The 22,926-nt window shown below is 45.0% G+C and overlaps 1 protein-coding gene across 1 annotated transcript in view; it reads right to left on the reverse strand.

The window, feature by feature from the left end:
• Positions 1 to 22,926, reverse strand: part of LONP2 (lon peptidase 2, peroxisomal) — a 95,323-nt gene that overhangs the window by 9,808 nt on the left and 62,589 nt on the right. The window lies entirely within an intron of this gene.

The following is a 22,926-nucleotide window of genomic DNA, read 5'->3' on the forward strand; positions in this document are numbered from 1 at the left end:
GAGAATTTGTATTGTTGGTAATCTATGCCTTTCATCTAGCCATTTTCCCTACTCACAGAATCTTAAAGGATTTATTTTGAAATCCAACCTTTTAAAAACACATTAAAGTGTCTCCTTCCCTTTCCATCTGTGTAAACAGGCACAGTAACAGACTTTTGGTGTTATGGATTTTGTGTGTGCTTAAATTACCTAGAAATTATATATATATATATATATATATATATATATATAAAAAAAAATATATATATATATATATATATATATATATATATATATATATATATATATATGAAAAGGGACCCCTTTCTTTTTTCAAATCTTATATATTTCTCGCTCAATCCCCATGATTCAAAATGTGAACAATTGTAGGTATGTTATGCAGAATAACACTATATAAGAAGCACAATGTAGACAATCAACTGATGTTACGTAATAGTTGTCACTGTATTATGTCAACAAATACCAGATACATTGCGGTAGGTTCATGTTCATTGAATGAGAAATAGGAGTTTCTCCTTCGTAGCTAGTAAATGTGTTAAACTGTTGTTATCTAATCTGAAACACTAAGATTACTAGTTCAAAATGTCCTCCTGCTGAAATGCACACCTGAAGACGAGAACGCCACACTTTGCATAAATCGATAACGCGTTAATTCAGCTGCTCCCACACCTGGACAATACAAATTAGTTTTTTCAGTCCTCCTATCGGCCATCCTTTATCAGGAAACATTTTATGGAAGCGGTTTGGAAAACCAAAACGACATATTGCCTGCGCTCCTCCATTTGTGACGTACGCTGCTGGTACAAGGATTGGCCTTACATGTATGAAAAACAAAAAACAATTCCTGCGCTCCTACCAGGACATACTTGAAAACGAGAGGTAACTCAATATATTACTTTGTGGTAAAATATTTTTTATAAATAAATACAAAATAAAAATTGGGCTAAAATATACTAGTGACATGTTTACATTAAGATCCTAAATATGTGTAACAAAGGAGCCATTTGGTTGCATCTTTTGATCAAAACATGATTCAAGCCGCCAACCTCGTCAAGGTAACCTCCGTTTAGCAGGAACCTACACTGAATATATGTAATTTCTTATTGTCTTATGGACTAAACTTTGTGAAATATGTGAAAGTGCCCTGAAGGGGTTAAATAAATGAAGCATATGCTTATTTGTGATTTAGTGCCATTAAAAGCTGGCCCGAGCCAGTAACAACGTTCCCTTATTATAAAGGTAAAATGTGGGTGCACAAATACCCTAGAGTGAAATATTAATACTTACACACATCTCTTTCTGTCAGCCATAAACACTCGCCTACTCTTCAGTGGAGGGTGATGTGTGGACTGACAATGAGGTGTATAATACCTTTATGCTAGTTGGGGAATTGGTAAGGAGATCTATCCTGAAGGGAGGAGCTATACACCTCCAAGGAACTGCTCAGTAAAGCAGAAGCCAGGTGAGCCAAATCTACCCCATATGACAGAATGTGTCACATATGAAGTGTCTGGATTTCAAATTGGAGGTGAAGAATACAAGAACTGGACTCAGCACTTCGGGCAGGGATTTCCTTTCCTATTGTCTGACTTTGCTGCACTTATTGTATTATTATAATTCTCTGTATTGTTTTTGTACAGCGCTGAGTACACTGTCTGCGCTATATAAAGATATACATACATACCCTCCTCCTCTGACATACTGAGCCGCTCACTCACTCAGGAAACACTGGGGGAGGGGATTTTAATGGCAGTGGAGACAGCAAGGAGAGGAGGAGACAGATGAGATGAGTAGGAGAGGAGGGAGTGTAGTATGCACAGAGAGGAGCACACACATTAAGCTAGGGAGTGCATAGAGAGGGGAGGAGAGCGTGTAAGAGGAACAGGGCATGATGGAGGAGAGAGTAAGCGGGGAAGAGGGGACAAGTGACATCAGGGCATTACAGGGACGGGTGAAAACAAAGAGTAATGTTCAATAACCTTTCAGATCTCCTAGATCGGCGTATACTGTATGTCACGTTGGGTACAGCTAGTCTTTCTATACTATAATTCACAAAGTTTGTTTGTTTGTCTGGCTATACAAATCCACACGCTTCATCCTAGAGCCACCAAACTTGGCATGCTATCTAATAGCATCAAATGGAAGAGCGTAGGTGGGGCTTTGGTATGTTTGGCCCATAGCTTCGTATATCATATTTTATATATATATATTTATTCTGCACTATCGCAACTGGACCAACACGGCTATTTTCTGCTATATATATATATATATATATATATATATATATATATATATATATATATATATATATATATATATATATATATATATATATTTCTCATGTGAGACAAACTCTGTTGAATCTATATAGTTTGTCTTTCTAAAGACATCTATTAATAGTGGGACTTAATTACTTCCCCCACAAGAGTTATTATATGATCCTCTCTCTCAAATTGTATTTTAAATAGTCTTGTTGTTTACAAGTCATTTTTAAATAAATATTACTATTCAAGTATAAGAGCATTATCTATCTCAGCCCTACATTGGATCATCACAAGTATATTGTTTCCTGATATCTACAAACATACGCTGATGGTGTGAATCAAAATCTCTGTGGATATTGTGCCATCTGCACATACAAACTGAGACCTGAGTACAGTGACATCACGTGTCAACGTGTCCAGTAATCCTCTCCGGTTGTAAGTGCGTCTCTACTTTATATCCAACATTGTGTGCAGATACACTATTTCATATTTCTCCTCTTTCCCCCCCCCCCCCCCCCCCCACCTTTTTTCCCCCCTTTTGTTTCTTTGCACCTAGGTCATCTACGATATAGATAGATATATATATATATATATCTATCTATATCGTAGATGACCTAGGTGCAAAGAAACAAAAGGGGGGAAAAAGGGGAATATATACATACATACATACATACATACATACACACACACAGAGACATATCTCAATCACAGTTGTGATCCTTATAGATTTTACATGTAAAATGATTTGGAGGAACGTTGGTGGACACAATCCTGCTCTACAATTACTCATACTGACTTTTGTGCCGAATTGTGGATCTTACGCCAGCAGCAGAATACGAGCAGGAAAGGACCTCCATCGACACCGGTTATCATCGGGCTGCTGATTATGAGACCGATTCTCAGAAATGCGCTTATACAGTCTATGTTTGTGACTGAGCCTTTTTTTTTTTATCATTGGTCTAGATTAAATTTGTTATACGTTTTGACACTATGGAGCATGCACGTAACACACGCACGTAACACACGCACGTAACACACACACACACACACACACACACAATGTATTAACAGAAATGTGTGTGCTACACTACTTAAGAATACAATTACACATCAGGGAGTACCAATATTAATTTAGATGGGCCATTAGTTTTCTAGGCCTCCCATTCAAGATCAGTAAATCTGATAAAGAAGCCATGGAGAATAAATTAGCATACAACCTAATTTAATTATATTATAATTAACCCAGACATATCCAGCATCAGAATCAAATTACTTTTGCAGTCTTTTTCATGCAATCAGAGGGGAATACTGTTAAAAGGATGTAAGCCAAAACTAATGGTGTGTCACAGAACATGGTGAAACAAAAAGATGTTGTGATGGATGTATGTGCACAACACTTCTGAAACAGGTTTGCTTCATGGGCTAGAAACACAATTTTCTATAGTGTGTTGAGGAGTGCCAAGGGTTACAAAGGTTCTGAGAAAATGTGGGTACATCAAAAACACAACTGGCTTCAGTTGAGGCAATCAATACAGCAGCTGTGAGTTAGAAGAAGCAATTCAATAAACTATGAATCACTCAGAGCTTCACAATGAAGATGCCCCTATGTAGCTGCAAAATATCAACATATCAGTATCTTGTGATAACAGCTTTCACTTGCTTTATGGGCTTGAAATTCACAGGCAGCATTAAGAAAATATTTCTCTGAGAAGCCCAGGCTAAAGAAGTTCCCAGATTAACATTGGATGTGTTTATAATACTGCCAGTGTGCTATGTGTTGTACATAACCCTGACGTTACATTCTGCCTGCAATACATGAGTTATGTTAAGTGCTCTGGCACTAGAGGTGTTACCATACCCATGGCAGGAGGATTTACATTTTAACTTGCCTAACTGTAGGTCTTTTTGTCCACTGATATTTAATGTATTTCCTCTAAACTGTAAGTACTGTATGTGCTCCACTGACAGCCTTAAAAAATTTAAAAATAACAAAAATACCAGGTGTTATATTTGCTTACAAGGCAAACATTTTTGCATGGGGCTAAACTTTACTGCACTCCTTCATAGAGTATTATTTGTTACATTCCATTAACCATACGGGCCCTTCAGCATTAGGTGATACGCATTTACTCAGCACTATCGCTGCGGGACTAACATGGCTATTTCTATTTAACTCATTAACCATATGGAGAATTAATGAAAAACAAACACTCTCGAGAGAGAAGCAGTGGTTCCCATCCCACTTGATGAAAAGTACATAGAGATGCTGGGGTAGACTGAATAAGCTCCCGTGTTTTAGAATCACCAGGTGTAGTTAATCAGTAGCCCACACCCCGTAAAAAAAGGTTCGAAGAACTCCTAACATTCGGACCTACAGTACGCCGTGTGCTCTCACGCTAAATGTTGAACGCCTTGGAAAAGCACATGATTACCTGGTATTTAACCCTTTGGGTGCCCCAAGATGTAGTCACTACAGCATGACGTCTGTCACTCCAGGGGTCCCATGTTGTAGTGCAGGAGTGGCCAACTCCAGTCCTCAAGGGCCACCAACAGGTCAGGTTTTAAGGATATCCCTGCTTCAGCACAGGTGGCTTAATCAGTCAAAGCGTCAGCACAAGTGGCTCAATCAGTCCCTGCCTCAGCACAGGTGGCTCAACCAGTGGCTTAGTCTTCGACTAAGGATTCATGGAATCGCCTCCCAACTGAGGTGGTAGGGGTTAATACAGGAAGAGAATTCAAACTTGCTTAAGATAGACATAAGGCTACCCGAAATTTGAAAGAAAGTCAAGGATCTGAGGTCTCACAGCAGATAGGATGGTGGGCCGACATGGTGGGGAAAACCCTCTCCTATCCCCTTGTTCCAATTCATGCCTTGTGTGACCAAAGTCCCAAACAAGGAACGTAGGGATACTTATGATTATTGATGATCTCCACAGGCTGAGGGTTGCACATAGTGGTGGTAGAACTGTATAAGGCTTTGTAATCTTATTATAGAGAGCCGACAGGAAGACTCTGCTTCCCTCCTCTATCGCCTCCTCCCTGCTGTTTCCTCTATACAACCGCAGTTCACACCAAACCACTACTAAATACAGCCAAACAGAAAGAAACGGTTATATGCAGATATAGGACACACTGCTGTCCCGGCAAGCTTGATAATCTGTACAAATTTGCAACAACTGGCAACTCTATGTCTGTTGTACTTATTATTGTCCATCACTAAAACGCCAACATACTCTGCAGCGTGATACAATGGGGAATAGATATAAATGACACACACAGAATGACATACCAAATAAGGACAAATGTGCACACATCCCTACCCCTCCTTAACCCACCCTAGGAAAATGCAACACAGCATTGCATTTCACATGGAGCCACACAGGAACGCACACCGCCCCCCTCCTTCCTCCGGACTGTATCGCGATACATTTTCATCTTCAATCTGCCTGTTTGTATCTGATACCACGTGAGTGGGACAGCATTAGTTTATTTTGCATTGTTGCACTATATTTCCCCGTCCTCCTTTGACATATACATCCTGGGACTATTTGCGCTCCGTATCCTGTTTTTCAGACACATCAAAGACGATTATATTATTCTCTTTAGAAATTGTAATTTCTTTTTACATTTAAAGTGGAATTTGCGCTTGAACCTTATCACTGTTGCATAAATATGTGTGTGCGTGTTAAATGTGATACTGTGATAGGAAATACACTATAACAGGACTTCTGGAACATATAAATAGTAGTAATTGCACAACTGTTCTGAGTCTCAGAGTCAGGCTTAAGGTTTCACATTAATTCATTATTTAGGCAGGGGAAGCCTTCCTTCTTATGTGACCCATTGCCAAGTGACAAAGGCGCTACAGCACTGGATCCCTTCAATGTATATGCATAAAGCAGGACTGGATAGAGATATGAATAAGTAGTAAAGTCTCCAAATGAACCAATATACCCTGAAGGGTAAGGTGTAAGGTTAAAAAAAACCCATCAAACCCTCATTGGGATGGTCCCTGGACTCATATTGAGCAATCATGAAATAAGAAAGTACTCACAAAATCTCTTGATCATGAAGTCCTGATAAGCGTGCAGCCTGGAGTAGAGAGATAAATCTGAGAAACTAAGTGATTCTGGCGCAGCAGCCAAAAAGTGGGTCCCAACTGGTAGATATAAAAATATTCCTTTATTGGTAATCCATCTAAAAAAAGTGGAGGAACTAACCCTCCTACGCGTTTCGTGTTATCAAAACACTATCAAGGAGTGGTAAAGTGTTTTGATAACACGAAACGCGTAGGAGGGTTAGTGCCTCCACTTTTTTAGATGGATTACCAATAAAGGAATATTTTTATATCTACCAGTTGGGACCCACTTTTTGGCTGCTGCGCCAGAATCACTTAGTTTCCTTCTTATGTGAGCCTGCAGTATTAAATGGAAAAGTGTATCCTTAAGTATTTTGTTTTCCACATGTACAAACGGACAATCTTTACTCCACCTAGTAGAAGGCATGAAGGTGATGCAAGGGAATCAGATAAACGAGTTCTCTTGTGTTCAATCCATTTACCCCACACATAATCCTTATTCTACAAGCAGACACGCAGCCCAAATACCGTCCTCTCCCAGAGGAATGTGTAGTTAGTTCTATTTCTCTCACTCTCTGCTCCTCTTTGCTATAACTGAGACCTGGCTCACACAGTCTGACTCTGCTCTGGAAGCTGCCCTCTCTAAGGGCTGTTATATACTGCATGCGGCCGCGTGTGCCACACGAACGCGCGTGCACGTGCCGCATGCTTTTCGTAAGTATACACACACACACACATATATATACACACACACACACACATATATATATATATATATATACAGTCAGCACCGGTAGCGCCGCAAAAAGATGATTTTCCTAATCTTCGCCGCTGTCTGTCGGCTCCCCTCTCCCTGCCATGCGCGCGCGCGGCCCTTCTATGGAAAGGCTGACTGACGTCAGCCAACTAAAATTCTGCGCACGCGCACGGCACTATAGAACGTGCCTTAGGCTGCACTTAACAGCAGCAGTTATTTGCCTTCCTCTGGATCAAAATACTGTAAGTACGGATATACGATAGAGCAGGGGTGCGCAAACTTTCCCCCCGTGCGCACCCCTGCCTGCTCTCCTCGGCGCCTCGCGCCCCCCCCCCTCGAACCCGGCATCAAATGACGCACGGGGTCATGTCATGTCGCCATGGTAATGTGACCACGTGGCGTCATTTGACACCGGGTTACCAGGACGACGCGTCGCTGGAAGGGAAGTGTATTATAGAGGCCTCGCGCGGTCTCCCGGCACTTGGTTTAAATGCCAGGGGCGAGAGCGTGGGACCTCTACAACTGCCGTCCCCCTCCCCCCCAGAAAATCGAGCGCCCCCCAGTTTGCGCACCGCTGCACTAGAGTATCTATCTTCTAAATGTAGCATAGGTTGAACTTGATGGACGTACGTCTTTTTTTCAACCTCATCTACTATGTAACTATGTAACTATATATGAGTTGCCATGTAAACACCTTACTGCAGGCTTTGGGCCTTTTAAATAAGAATAAAGCACAAATAGGTTGGTAATCTGCTTTAAAGGCACGTAGTTCCATTTCAAATTAGGTTGTATTGGGGGAGGGCTTCACCTTTAAGCAAGAAATAAAAAAACCTGGAAGAAAATATGCTAGTTTTGAAGAACAAGAGCTGTCACTTCACACGGAGGTTAGGTCATTTGTTTTTACCCGGCGAGGGTAGTGCCCTGACGAGGGTTACATGGAGACAGAAACTCGCTGCATAACAAACCTGTTCATTCATGAGCGTGATTGTGTCTCCACCTTACATCCACACACACGGTTTGTTAAGGAACTTCCCTCACAAGCATGGAAATCCTCTACCCCTGTACTATATACTATATCAGGCGGTGCGCAAACTGGGGGGGCGCAAGATTTGTCTGGGGTGGCGCGGGCGGTTGCAGAGGCCCCGTGCTCTTCCCCAAGGCATTTAAATTAAATGCCGGGCGATCGCGTGAGGCCTCTGCAACTTCACTTACCGGGAGTCAGAGACTCGGTGTGACTCATCGCCATGGCAACGAGACGGGGGTCATTCGACGCTGGTTGCCATGGTGACGCGGCGACGTGACGTCACAAGGCAAAAGAAGTAAGGGGGCGCGAGCTCAAATAGTTTGCGCGCCCCTGTACTATATCACGGGGGGCAACTCCTGTCCTCTAGGGCCACCAACTGGTCAGGCTTTCCAGATATCCCAGCTTCAGCACAAGTGGCTCAGTCAGTCCCTGCTTCAGCACAGATGGCTCAATCTGATTGAGCCATGTTTACTGAAGCAACAATATCCTGAAAACCTGACCTGTTGGTGGCCCTTGAGGACTGGCGTTGGCTACCCCTGTACTACAGTGGCGAGAAAAAGTTTGTGAACCACTTAACGTTTTTCCCATATTTTACATATTTCAAACCTAAAATGTTATTAGATCTTAACCTAAGTCCTAATAATAGAAGAAGTCTTTTTCAACATTTATTTGTCCATAAATAATTCAACCTTCACTATCCATGTGTGAAAAAGTATGTGAACCTTTAGATTCAGTACCTGGTGGCGCCCCCTGGAGCAGCAGTGACTTCAACGAAGCGTTCCCTATAGAATTGGTGTAATTATCATTGGGGTTCGCAAACGTTTTCTCGCCACTGTATATCCTTAAGGAAGAGCGCGCAAACTGAAGCTTCCACCTGCTAATTGCGTCGTATTTCACGTGAGCCACAAATATTATTTTACATTCCCTTTCCTCCCGGTCCGAAAAGAAGTATCTCGCAGTGAAGTATTGCGCCGAGAAGATCAAGGCCAAGCAAAAGCAAAAATCGGAAAGGAAAATATATTCTTTGGACTGAGTAAGCAGGACAGCAGCTTGGAAGGAAGAAAAAACAAGAAAACCGGAGTGCCAAAGCCACAGCAGTAACCTCGCAGCGTCTGAGCGGCGTTTCTTTAAGATATTATCGCTGCATTACATCAGGAATCAAAAAGTGTGACATTTCGTTTTGAAGCAGGCTCAGCCAGGAAATTCGGCTTTCGGTTCGTAAACTACAGGACGGCTTGCAATTGGAGTCCAATTCCATCCAAACGGGAACATACTTTCATTTTAATGAGTTGTGAAAGCCGTTCTTCTGTGAAACGTTGTTCTGCCTCGTACTGCTTCAGGCCCAGATCCAAAAGCTCCGTCGCCCCACAACGTGGCGTTAACCAAACCTAAAGGGAGCAATTCATGCACTATTTTTTAACATAGGTTTGAAGAAGGGGGTCTCCGGAGCTGAACCCCATTAATGTTATCTCTGGGAACCCCCTGCTTTCCGAGATACAGAACTGCAAAGGGGCTGCCAGCATCTCAGTAAAGTTGAAACCTCCCGCGTCACGGGGGTCTACAGGAAGCCGAACCCGATGATGTCACGGATTCCTATTGGCCCACAGGGTGCGGGAGCTTTGAAACTGCGCCATGAACCCTGCTAGCCGAGCGGAGACCGGCAACCCCTACAAAGGTAATTATCTCAGGAAGCAGGGGGTGCCTGAAGAGACCCCCTGTTTCAATCCTATGTTCAAAGAAAAAGTCCCCCCAAAAAACGCATGCTTGGATTGCCTCTTTATCGTCACGTTCACACCAAGACCAATGGTGTATCTTCAAAGGACAGTAACTTGAAGCCAAGTAAGGCCTCGGTCCCGCTGCGCTCGTTGGCGTGGGCGGCCACATGCGAGTTCCCACCAGCAGGGGAATCCTGCGGAGCCGGTCCTTGGTCCCCCCTGGCTGCACAGCGCACTACACGCTGTGGCGCGTCAGCCGCTATGGGACACAAGAAAATGGTGATCCCTAGCGTTGACGCGTCACGTGGTGTGGCTGTGAGCCAATGGGGAGGGGAGGCTTCAGGAGGAGGAGAGGCTTCAGGGAGCAGGGAGGAGTGTGGAGTGAAAGCAGCGTGAGTGCCTGTCTGTGTGTGTGTATGTGTCTGAGTGCGTGAGTGCCTGCCTCTGTCTGTGTGTGTGTGTGTGTATGAGTGCGTGAGTGCCTGCCTGTGTGTGTGCGCGTGTGTGTGTATGAGTGTGTGTGTTTTACTTACCATCAGCAGCTCCAGCCCGAGCCCGTGGAGGGAGGGGGGGGAAGAGTAGCGGTTCCCTCCGCTCAAGCCACGCCCCCCTCCCTGTCAATCCTCCCACTCCCGCCCACCTCCCGCTCCGGCTCCCTACAGACCGCATATCGCGGTCTGTGTATGTCAGCGCCCCGCCTGTCTGCAGTGCGGGCGCGCCGACTCTGGGAGCGGGGCCTTAGCCTAAGGATGTTCTTGATAATGACATGCAAACGAGGCATAGCGGATGTTATGATAATGCCTCGTTTGCATGTCATTATCAAGAACATCCCATACTCACTAAGGTCCATTGAGGTTAACACAGGGACTTCATGTTATGTTAGTTAGGTCACATCTGAACTATGCATTACTCACATCCAGACTCTGAGCGGGTGTCAGAGGGGCCTGGACGGGTGTAACACCCCAGCTAGGCACAATTTAAGTAACAGAGTTATTTCCCAGCGTTATGTCCCTCTCTTTCTCAACTTGAGCTAAAGACTTATTGCAGGGTCCGGCTGGGATCAACGCCAACACAAACGTAACGTCACATCACTGGAGGATAACGCAACGTTACGCTACAATAACGCGATGTTACGCCCGTGCTAGCGAGACGTAGAAAGATCATTTGAATAGAATTAGTTTTGAGGATACCATGTTAAAATCGGAGAACAGACCATCCTTTCTTCTTTTATGTAGCAATAGAAAAAAAACTGTGACGCACCAACAATGAAAAACGAGGAGAACGAGGGCGACTGGAAACGAAAAAAAAAAGTTTGTTGGATCAACGCAATGCAACCAACATGTTTCGCGCTTTCTCAAGGTCCCTTCACGGTTCTTTTACGTATCGTCCCGTTATGAGCCCACACTTAACAAAGCTTTGTGGATCTGGGTCTAAGAAGCCTGCATAAAATAACCTCGCAAAAGCAGTGAAATGATATAGACTTGTTACGCCAGAATGCACAAACCTTATCCGCATGTGGATCCTTCCTATGAATTCATGACAGTCTGTCTGGGAGTGGGTTTATTGGCTTTGCATCTCATCCCAGGCTATGTTTAAAAGCGGGGTTTAAAGCAGCATGCATTGGCTTAAGGGGTTAACCATGTAATGTGGTCTTGAGACAAAAGGTGGCACTGTGTGCTCATTTGCATGTCATTTCCCAGAATCCCTTGCTGCAGTGGGAGCACTGTATGCTAGGTGATAATGATTGAAAGGCAGGGTTGCAGACCTGTCTAAGACGTGTGAATGTGCTCACAAGTGATATTTTTATATGCTATATGAATTCATGCAAAGGCTAAAGGAATCGCCTTCAAGCGGTTTAATGCAAAACAAAAATAGGCTGCTGGGGTAGGATTAAACATATAGAATATTTCCCAATATTATATGTTTGCTCTGTATCCATGGAGTAGAGTGCTGCTCCATGCACGGTGTAAGTAAAGTAATAAAGATGTGGTTCATTTAGTGCTCAAAGAGCAGTAAGATTAGATATAAGTGTTCCTCATAATGATGTTAAGACAGTGACATCTGGACATTTAATGGGTCAAAGAGTTCTGCAACATACTATATACAACAGGGGCATTCTTTTCACTTCTCTAGTTTTTCCCTACTCGCTTATTTTTAAACTACAGATTTTATTCCTGTATAATGAGCCCCAGACTGAACTAAAACAGTTTCTGAACCCATCAACTATGTAATATGACTGGATTTCAAAGAGCCTTTTCAGAGACGCTCGTCATAAGATATGTTTACTCGGCATGGAGACAGCAACAACTAAGAAATAAACAGATAAAACAGAAGGTTTGTCATCATGTTTTTGGGGCACTGCACTTTGTTTAATTAAGCTCTAAATCCCATAACAGTTTTACCCGACCTACAATCTCACACTCTCTCTCACTCTCTCTCACTCAATCTCTCTCTCTTGGTCTCACTCAATCTCTCTCTCTTGGTCTCACTCAATCTCTCTCTCTTGGTCTCACTCAATCTCTCTCTCTTGGTCTCACTCAATCTCTCTCTCTTGGTCTCACTCAATCTCTCTCTCTTGGTCTCTCTCAGTCTCTCTCTCTCTCTCAGTCTCTCTCTCTCTCTCAGTCTCTCTCTCTCTCTCAGTCTCTCTCTCTCTCTCAGTCTCTCTCTCTCTCTCAGTCTCTCTCTCTCTCTCAGTCTCTCTCTCTCTCTCAGTCTCTCTCTCTCTCTCTCAGTCTCTCTCTCTCTCTCTGTCTCTCTCTCTCTCTCTCTCTCTCTGTCTCTCTCTCTCTCTGTCTCTCTCTCTCTCAGTCTCTCTCTCTCTCAGTCTCTCTCTCTCTCAGTCTCTCTCTCTCTCAGTCTCTCTCTCTCTCAGTCTCTCTCTCTCTCAGTCTCTCTCTCTCTCAGTCTCTCTCTCTCTCAGTCTCTCTCTCTCTCAGTCTCTCTCTCTCTCAGTCTCTCTCTCTCTCAGTCTCTCTCTCTCAGTCTCTCTCTCTCAGTCTCTCTCTCTCAGTCTCTCTCTCTCTCTCAGTCTCTCTCTCTCTCTCAGTCTCTCTCTCTCTCTCAGTCTCTCTCTCTCTCTCAGTCTCTCTCTCTCTCTCAGTCTCTCTCTCTCTCTCAGTCTCTCTCTCTCTCTCAGTCTCTCTCTCTCTCTCAGTCTCTCTCTCTCTCTCTCTCTCTGTCTCTCTCTCTCAGTCTCTCTCTCAGTCTCTCTCTCTCTCTCTCTCAGTCTCTCTCTCTGTCTCTCTCTCTCTCTCTCTCAGTCTCTCTCTCTCAGTCTCTCTCTCTCAGTCTCTCTCTCTCTCTCTCTCTCTCTCAGTCTCTCTCTCTCTCTCAGTCTCTCTCTCTCTCTCAGTCTCTCTCTCTCTCTCAGTCTCTCTCTCTCTCTCAGTCTCTCTCTCTCTCTCTCTGTCTCTCTCTCTCGTCTCTCACTCAATCTCTCACTCAATCTCTCTCTCGCTCGGTCTCTCACTCAATCTCTCACTCAATCTCTCTCTCGCTCAATCTCTCACTCAATCTCTCTCTCGCTCGGTCTCTCACTCTCTCACTCAATCTCTCTCACTCTCTCACTCGGTCTCTCGCTCACTCGGTCTCTCGCTCTCTCGGTCTCTCGCTCTCTCGGTCTCTCGCTCTCTCGGTCTCTCGCTCTCTCGGTCTCTCACTCTCTCGGTCTCTCACTCTCTCGGTCTCTCACTCTCTCGGTCTCTCACTCTCTCGGTCTCTCACTCTCTCGGTCTCTCACTCTCTCGGTCTCTCACTCTCTCGGTCTCTCACTCTCTCGGTCTCTCACTCTCTCGGTCTCTCACTCTCTCGGTCTCTCGGTCTCTCACTCTCTCGGTCTCTCACTCTCTCGGTCTCTCTCACACAATCTCTATTTCTCTCACAATCTCTCTCCTTAATTTATCGATTCTAATTTTACTCTGGGAATAAAAGGGGTCAGCATCGACTGAGCCACTGATTGAGTCACCTGTGCTGAAAACCTGACCTGTTGGTGGCCTGGAGTTGCCCACTCCTGTTCTATAAAGATAAACCTGCAGACCTTTGAGATTCTCACTGGTTATTTAAAGAGCGTTTGCTGCACCACAGACCGCACAAACACAAGAGAAAACTGTTCAGCGCTGAAGGATTCTGGGTCTGATCCAAACTTTTTTGTTGACCGAAAATACTGTACTACAATTCCTGCCTGGTTTGGGCCCCTTGGCATTCGTAGCTAGTTATCTGTTTGGCAACAGATGCACGGATTTTAACATTATAAATAACCCTTACTTGCTTTATTACTCGCACATTTAAAACAAATGAGGCGATGTCATTGTTTTGAAGCGAATGTCTTTTTCACTCTTATTTATTCGTTTTTAAACAGGAGTTCGAGATGACTGCCATTACTTTCAGAAAGCGTGTGTTGCCTTTTTCAACATTATATTTATTTTTTAAATCTGATGCTCCGTTCCGAACATATAATCCATTGAAATATTAAATATCCCGGAGGTTAAAATAACTCCCCCCCCCCCCCCAGTGCAGTCTAAAGATTACCATGGTAACCTTAGAACCTAGAGCAGGGGTGGGCAATTCCAGTGCTCAAGGGCCCCCAACAGTTCAGGTTTTTTAAGGACATCCCTGCTTCAGCACAGGTGGCTCAATCGAGGATTGAGCTACCCGTGCTGAAGCAGGGACTGATTGAGCCACCTGTGCTGAAGCAGCGCCTCAGTCGAAGACTAGAGTTTCCCACCCCTGACCTAGAGATTAAGAAAATCATGATTTTTAACACGCAAACATTTTCTTTATTTATACTAACGTTATAGGAGTTAATCTTATGTAGGTTTCTTGCGGATGATTGATTGGAGGGGGTGGGGGGTTAGAGAGTTCTTTTAAGCACAGTTTTTCAGAGGTTACAGACATTTAATATGCCCATGCTGTAGGTAGAAAAATGTCAGGGATGTGGAAAGGAATGCAGCTGGTCCTGCCATTATTTCTCATGTTATAAGGAAGTCTATGTCAGACTCTGGCTGCAGATGTACATTAAAGTCTTATTTAAAACGATAACATAACACTTGAAAATGAGAGAGACAGAGAAAGTAATCCAATTGTAGTAGGAACACTCCTTTTAAAGCAGCAGTCCACGCAACATCCTACACGTGGTTTCTTTGTTTTAATAAATCAGTTCTGTACTATGAGAAAATACCTGTAGCATTTTTTTAAACAACTCTGAATTACATTTCTAATGTATTATAAAGTAACAAACATTTTTTGCTTCTATAGCAACCATGTATATAATGTACAACACTGTTCATTTAATGTAACTATGTATTTGTAACCATGTATTTGTTGTCATCATAACTCTGTGCCCAGGACATACTTGAAAACGAGAGGGAACTCTCAATGTATTACTTCCTGGTAAAACATTTTATAAATAAAATAAAATACATTTACAAAGTCACATCCCCTTCCTCTTCTGAAACAGGCTCTGGCACACCCCTTTTTGACCCCTGTCCTCTCTCTAGCACTGCACCAATTGTATCTAGTGACTGCCTGGTCACAGGATCTTCCCCACAGAACTTTGCATCTTTGGTCCTCTTCTGCTGCACTGGCAGCCATTTAGTGAACCCCCGAGCCGAATCTTCGCCGATCAATCACAGGAGAACGGATCGATCGGCAACTTGGCAAATTACTCATCATTGTGTGGATTGTATTGATGCACATATTATTGGGTAAAAATAAATAATAAATTAAAAAAACGGCAGCTTAGACTGCTGCTTTAAAACAATAGCTGCTTTAATTATTGTTGAATCCGATTAAACAATATTTAGCGTTTGTGGATGTTTTATATTATTGGAATTAAGAACCTAACTTTTAATGACTCATTCATTAAAGTATAATATTGTTCAATATGAAGAAATACAAGTGACTTCAAAAAAGAAGAAAAAAACAGAAGGAACCTATATACTGTAATTTATAAAATTAACACCAGAAAGCATAAATCTAACCGATCTCTGGATATTGGACACTCAATAAATGCATATTTCATCAGTATTTTTATTTAATTTTCCATTTTTGACCAATATGTTACAGAGGACGAATTGTGCAGAATAGATTAATCTATTGTTTTAAGAGGAGTGGTCCAACTTCAAAAGGATTACTGTCGCTGTCTCTCATTATCAAGTGTAATATATAACATATAATTAATCGCAAGTTTTGCACAAGTGGAAGTTATTTTCTTTAGTTCAAGAGTAGTCGATACACGGAACAGTCTTCCAGCAGGAGAAGTCTTAGCAGATACACTTGATGGAGTCTGGGCAATCTTGGAGCAAAATTTGCAATAAATACATCATTTTCATTTGGCTGTTTTGTGCGTCACTGTATCAAGGCAAGTGTTCGCTTGCTTGCGATTTGAGTCTATGGGCGGAGTTAGCGAGGAGTTAACATGAGTCGATTTATAATCAGATGTATCAAAATGTTTCTGCATAAAAGGAAATAGGCGATTCTAAGGTAACACGTTGTTTAGAAACTGCAGCAAATGTAAGAAACCTGAATAAGTCGCTTGCTACAAGACCGCATAGATCGGAAGTTTCACAATCTGTTCTCAGACGCGCTCTTAGAGAAGGTTGGGGTTCCTGACAATGCATCTGATCTCAGACGCGCTATTAGAGAGGGTTGGGGTTCCTTACAATGCATCTGATCTCAGACGCGCTATTAGAGAGGGTTGGGGATCCTTACAATGCATCTGATCTCAGACGCGGTATTAGAGAGGGTTGGGGTTCCTTACAATGCATCTGATCTCAGACGCGATATTAGAGAGGGTCGGGGTTCCTTAACTAAAAAAAGGTTAAAACACACTGGTCTATGATCTTGTTGCATGTAGGAAAAATGGCCAGACAAGAGGGACCACGTGGCTCTCATATGGCGTCAGTTTCTAGAGGCAGTGAATGGAAAGGGAAATGTAACAGGAAAAAGGGATGTGTTAACACTCTGCTCTGCACACACCCCATCAATGAGAAGTAACACATGCTAGCCAAGGATAAAAGCAAGACAGCTGTTGGAGGCAGAGGCCGGGACGTGACAATAGGGAAATGTGAGTAAACGAGCGCGAACTGACAAAAATACAAAGCATTTGGCCAAAGGAGTAAGGGACAGGGATGGGCAAAGGAGGCGGAGGTGCGAACTGAGAACAAATGAAAAAATGGGATGAACCTTTTAGTACGAATAGCCTTAAATAAAATATTTACCTTAAAAGGTAAAGTCTGTGATACTCTGATAAACTCACATTTTATGGTAATTACATACTTATATAGTAGATGAGATTTCAACCTACATTTAAATTTAGATGACATTTGTATTGTATTTACAGTCTATTGACGCAGAGGAAGGCAAACACAAAACCCCAGTGACACATCACCCAATGATATCTCATAAAGGGAAAAATTAATCCTGTCCTGACTCCAAATAATGGCAAATCAGATTACTCCCAACACCCTTCCCATGTATACTTACTTGGTATATCCCTGTATACTTTTTCTTTCTAAAATGATGTCCAGACTTTTTTTTGAACATATCTATTGTCACTGTTCGACAAACCTATACATTTGCTCGCCCCGGGCGAGTGGATTTAACCCCCGGGCGAGTAAATATTGGCCCAAGCAGCACACGTTTGGTACTAGGTGGCGAGTAGATTTTTTTGTGTGGCGAGTAGATTTTTTGGTGATTTGTCAACCACTGTCTATTGTATCTGCCATCCCAGTCTACATTGGTAATGAATCCCACATTGTAACTGCCCTTACGGTAAAGAATCCTTTCCTTCGTTACTGGTGAAAACTCCTTTCCTCCAACCTCCTCCAATTTATATATCCCATCTTTTCTGTCTTTTCTATTTTTAATGTCACTAGACTGTGACCCCCCACCCCCCCAAAAAAGGTGTTTTTTCCCTATAGGAATTATTTTGGTATTATTTGACGCGCCAACATACTGCATCTATCAGCACAGAACAATGGGGCTGTGAAAACAACAACATTTGCATTACTAAATTAACACACGCTAATTAACTCAGTCAATGACTGAGCCACTGATGCAGACACCTGTGCTGAAGCAGGGATATCCTTAAAACCTGACTTTTTGGTGGCCCTTGAGGACTGGAGTTGAGAACCCCTGCACTAGTACAGTGGACATTAAGGGGGTTGCCCAGAGGAACATACAATCGAACAGGAAGGAAGAATGGAAACATAAGGTGTAGTGGGAGAAAGAGGTGGCTGGTGTATTTGCCGTGAACCTAGCAGCTGTATTTTTGTTAAGATCTGATGGGTAATATGGTAAAGGAAGGAAAAAGATTGAAAATACCAGGAGGATTTTGAAAAAAAAAAACTGAGGAAATTAGGTATTTCTGAGTTATTTCAGAATCTGCTTTATAACAGAATAATAATATAAATACACTGATTTTAATTCTATTCTTTTGCCATACTGCTTTCAACTCATCCAATGTATATATTATACTAGCTGATATACCCGGCGTTGCCCGGGCGTGGAAGGGCAGGGAGCATGGAGTGGGAGGGCGGGGGGGGAGGGGAGTCGAAGGGGGGGAGGGGCGTTGAAGGGCGGGGGGGGGGGGGGGGGCGTCGAAGGGCGGGGGGAGGGGCGTCGAAGGGCGGGGGGGAGGGGCGTCAAAGGGCGGGGGGGGCCAAGGGGTGTAGAAGGGTGGGGAGGGCAAAGGGCAGGGAGAGGCGAGGGGGGCAAAGGGCAGGGAGGCGGGGGGGTGCAAAGGGCAGGGAGGGGCGTGGGGGGGGGCAAAGGGCAGGGGGGGCAAAGGGCAGGGAGGGGCGGGGGCAAAGGGCAGGGAGGGGCTGGGGGGGCAAAGGGCAGGGAGGGGCGGGGAGGGCAAAGGGCAGGGAGGGGAGGGGGCAGGGGGGCAGGGAGGGGCGGGGCAAAGGTCAGGGAGGGGCGGGGGGGCCAAAGGGCAGGGAGGGGCAGGGGGCTAAGGGCAGTGAGGGGCAAGAGGACAGGGGGGCAAAGGGCAGGGGGCAAAGGGCAGGGGGCAAAGGGCAGGGGGCAAAGGGCAGGGGGCAAAGGGCAGGGTGAGGGGAGGGCAGGGGGCAAAGGGCAGGGGGAGGGAGGGCAGGGGGCAAAGGGCAGGGGGAGGGAGGGCAGGGGGCAAGGGGCAGGGGGAGGGAGGGCAGGGGGCAAAGAGGCAGGGGGCAAGGGGAGGGAGGGCGGGGGTCAAAGGGCAGGGGGAGGGAGGGAGGGCGGGGGTCAAAGGGCAGGGGGAGGGAGGGAGGGCGGGGGGCAAAGGGCAGGGGGAGGGAGGGCTGGGTGCAAAGGGAGGGGGCAGGGGGCAAAGGGCAGGGGGAGGGAGGGCAGGGGGCAAAGGGCAGGGGGAGGGAGGGCAGGGGGAGGGAGGGAGGGCAGGGGGCAAAGGGCAGGGGGAGGGCAGGGGGAGGGAGGGCAGGGGGCAAAGGGCAGGGGGAGGGAGGGCAGGGGGCAAAGGGCAGGGGGGGAGGGCAGGGGGCAATGGGCAGGGGGAGGGAGGGCAGGGGGCAAAGGGCAGGGGGAGGGAGGGCAGGGGGCAAAGGGCAGGGGGGGAGGGCAGGGGGCAATGGGCAGGGGGCAAGGGTCAAAGGGCAGGGGGAGGGAGGGCAGGGGTCAACGGGCAGGGGTCAAAGGGCAGGGAGAGGGAGGGCAGGGGGCAAAGGGCAGGGGGAGGGAGGGCAGGGGGCAATGGGCTGGGGAGGGAGGGCAGGGGGCAAAGGTCAGGGGAGGGAGGGCAGGGGCAAAGGGCAGGGGTAGGGAGGGCAGGGGGCAAAGGGCATGGGTAGGGAGGGCAGGGGGCAAAGGGCAGGGGGAGGGAGGGCAGGGGGCAAAGGGCAGGGGGAGGGAGGGCAGGGGGCAAAGGGCAGGGGGAGGGAGGGCAGGGGGCAAAGGGCATGTGGGTAGGGGGGCAGGGGGGGCAGGGAGCAAAGGGCTGAGGGGTGCAGGGGGCAAAGGGCTGGGGGGCAGGGGGCAAAGGCCAGGGGGAGGGAGGGCAGGGGGCAAAGGGCAGGGGGAAGGAGGGCAAAGGGCAGGGGGAGGGAGGGCAGGGGGCAGGTGGGTACGAGGGGCAGGGGGCAAAGGGCTGGGGGGGCAGGGGGCAAAGGGCTGGGGGAGGGAGGGCAGGGGGCAAAGGCCAGGGGGAGGGGGGGCAGGGGGCAAAGGGCAGGGGGAGGGAGAGCAGGGGGCAATGGACAGGGGAAGGGAGGGCAGGGGGCAAGGGGCAGGGGGGTAGGGAGGGTAGGGGGGGGCAAAGGGCAGGGGGAGTCAGGGACGCGTTAAATAAGCCATTCCCCTGCGTGTACTCACCTTGCACACGGCCGCGCTCCTCTTCCTCCGGGTCACGGCCGCCCCCCTCCTCTGAGGGGAGAGCCGCAGAGAGCGAGGGGGGGGGGGGGGGGAGTGGTGTGTGTGTGTGTGTGTTTTGGCCCGTCACTCTGGCTCAGGCCAATGAGAGGTGTGCGGGGGCGGGTGGGCGGCCCAAGGGACCAATGAGATTTCCCCTAGGGACACAGGCCATGCAGACAAACATACAGTGCTTTCCCAAATATATAGTAGATATATATATATATATATATATGTATATATATACATATATATATACATATATACAGTGTTCGACAAACCTATACATTTGCTCGCCCCGGGCGAGTGGATTTAACATCGTGGCGAGCTCCTATTGGCCCAAGCAGCACACGTGTGGTACTAGGTGGCGAGTAGATTTTTTTGTTTGGCGAGTAGATTTTTTTGTGATTTGTCGACCACTGCATATATACATATACACATATATATATACATACATATATATATGCATATATATATACATATATATATACACACACACACACACACACACACACACAATCCCTTGCTGCAGTTGTAGCACTGTGTGCTGAGTGATAATGGTGAAAGTCAGGGTTGCAGACCTGTCTAAGACATGCAAATGAGAATACAGGAATATTTCCATTATATATATTAAAATGGAAGTGGGGCAGACATATCGCAAGAAGAAATTACCATCGTTGGGCAGGTATGGAACTAGACTGGATTCCAAGGGAAATTAAAAGATGAAGCCCAAAAGTAATATGGGAGGATGAAATCAGATAATGTGGATAAGAGGCTGCAACCACAGTACCTGGAAGATCATTCGGAAGGCCTTCATCCAGTAGTAGATCGACAAGGGCTGAAGATGATGATATATATGTTGATGTGTGTGTATATATCTCATAGTGGAAGAGGAAAAAGAATTGGAAACAGTGATGACACTTCCAAACACGGTTACTGTTAAGAATGATAGTGGTTTTACTCCTTTATCTTTCAACATGCAGAGCGACGAGATCCTGAACCGTCTCTGTTTAATAGGCTCCTTTCTCAACGCCAAGAGAATATTATGATTTTCAACTGCAATGAATGTGAACGGCTGATCTCGAATTGAAAAGCTCCGTATACAAGTGCCAACCTATTAATCCTTATGTAAGTTTCTATGCCGTGGTACAGCAGCCGCAGGGTGTTGACTGGAGACATTGTTATTGTAGGCTTAGTATAAAATGCATGGCTGTCAGGCGCTTTGGAAGATACTCAACACTGCAAGGAAACCCAAATATTATACTTTCCCTCTGTGTTTTTGTGTGTGTAATCACCTCAAATAGCTGCTGTTACTATAGGCTTCACAAAAATCAAGGAATATTTTTACACATCAGGATGAGAAGTGCTGAAACCAGTCTGCAGGATTACCGCTATATTTCATTTTAAAGTCCACGTTCTAGTGCTGAACCAACATACTGACTTGTTATTCTAAAGTGTGGGTGTGTGTGTGATATATATATATATATATTTTACACACATATACATACATCAGAAATAATTCCAGCGCTAAAGCTATATGTTAATGTGAATACAGATGAACAACCTAAAGCAATATGTGGTACATATATTGAATAATAATTATATAATAATAATAATTTAAAAAGTCACACCCCATATAGAATTGGCTCTAAATAGTCAGTAAGGGAGTAAATGAAATAACAAGAGTTTAAGTGATAGGAGTAATTAGCATCTTATAATTTTGGAGAAACCCACATCCAAAATGGTAGATACAAAAAAAAAGCAAAATAGAAGAACTTAACTTCAATTAATATATGAAGTACATTTAATAGATATGCCAATGCTATATGTGAACAATTGTAAACATAATAATAAGGCAAGAATATATGTGAAAATTGATAAGAACCACAAAAACTAAAATAGTCCATTAAAAAATGACCATGCAGTCAAAATTTCATCTTCATCTTTCTTGATGTAGAAAACATGAATAGAGAAAGAGAGTTGTCTAACTCCTGTTGGAGATGGGTGTTAATTGTAAGTTCATCCCACGGTTCTGGCCAGATAATCAGTATATGACCCGGTCTCTGATAGATGGTGTAAGTACTCGTTCGAGGGGGAGAGATACAGGGAACTAACCATGAAAGATACTCGCTCTACCCCAATGGAAAGTCCCAAATCTTATGCACACGGGGGAATGGGACGGGAATACCTTAAGTGCAGTCTCCTCTCGCTGGAAGGGGATAAGAAGATTTACTTTCCGTCCAGACCAACCTCGATCTTGCGTAGTCGTGAGGTCCACACTGAACTAGCGTCTTCCGACAGTTTGAAGAAAGGGTAATTCCCTTGCCAAACTACATGGAAAAGCTGAGCTGCAGATTACTGCTTTAAGACACTGGTCCTTCATGTGTAGAGAGCCGAGAGGGAATGGCCATTTTCTTATTACTGCTTAGACAAGGCAGCATTACAAAGCTAGGGGTACTTAATTAGAAGGTAAAATGATATTTGAACGATTAAACAGCCGTTGACATCTCTACAACAGAGGAGTGTTTTCACTTCCAGCTCTACTACAGGTTTCTAAATGGGAAGTGTGGATGTTAAACCTGTCCTCCTGTGTAGTAAGCATAGGGTTATAGCTTCTGCAGAAGAATCATAGTGTGCTACCAAACCTTTGCCTTTACAATAACATCTTTAAAATGCAGAAAGAAAGTCCTAAGAGTCGGCTACGCAACAAAGCGCTCTCCTGCCTTCACAACAAAACA

This window comes from Ascaphus truei, chromosome 19, assembly GCF_040206685.1.
Source record: "Ascaphus truei isolate aAscTru1 chromosome 19, aAscTru1.hap1, whole genome shotgun sequence".
Taxonomy (NCBI): domain Eukaryota; kingdom Metazoa; phylum Chordata; class Amphibia; order Anura; family Ascaphidae; genus Ascaphus; species Ascaphus truei.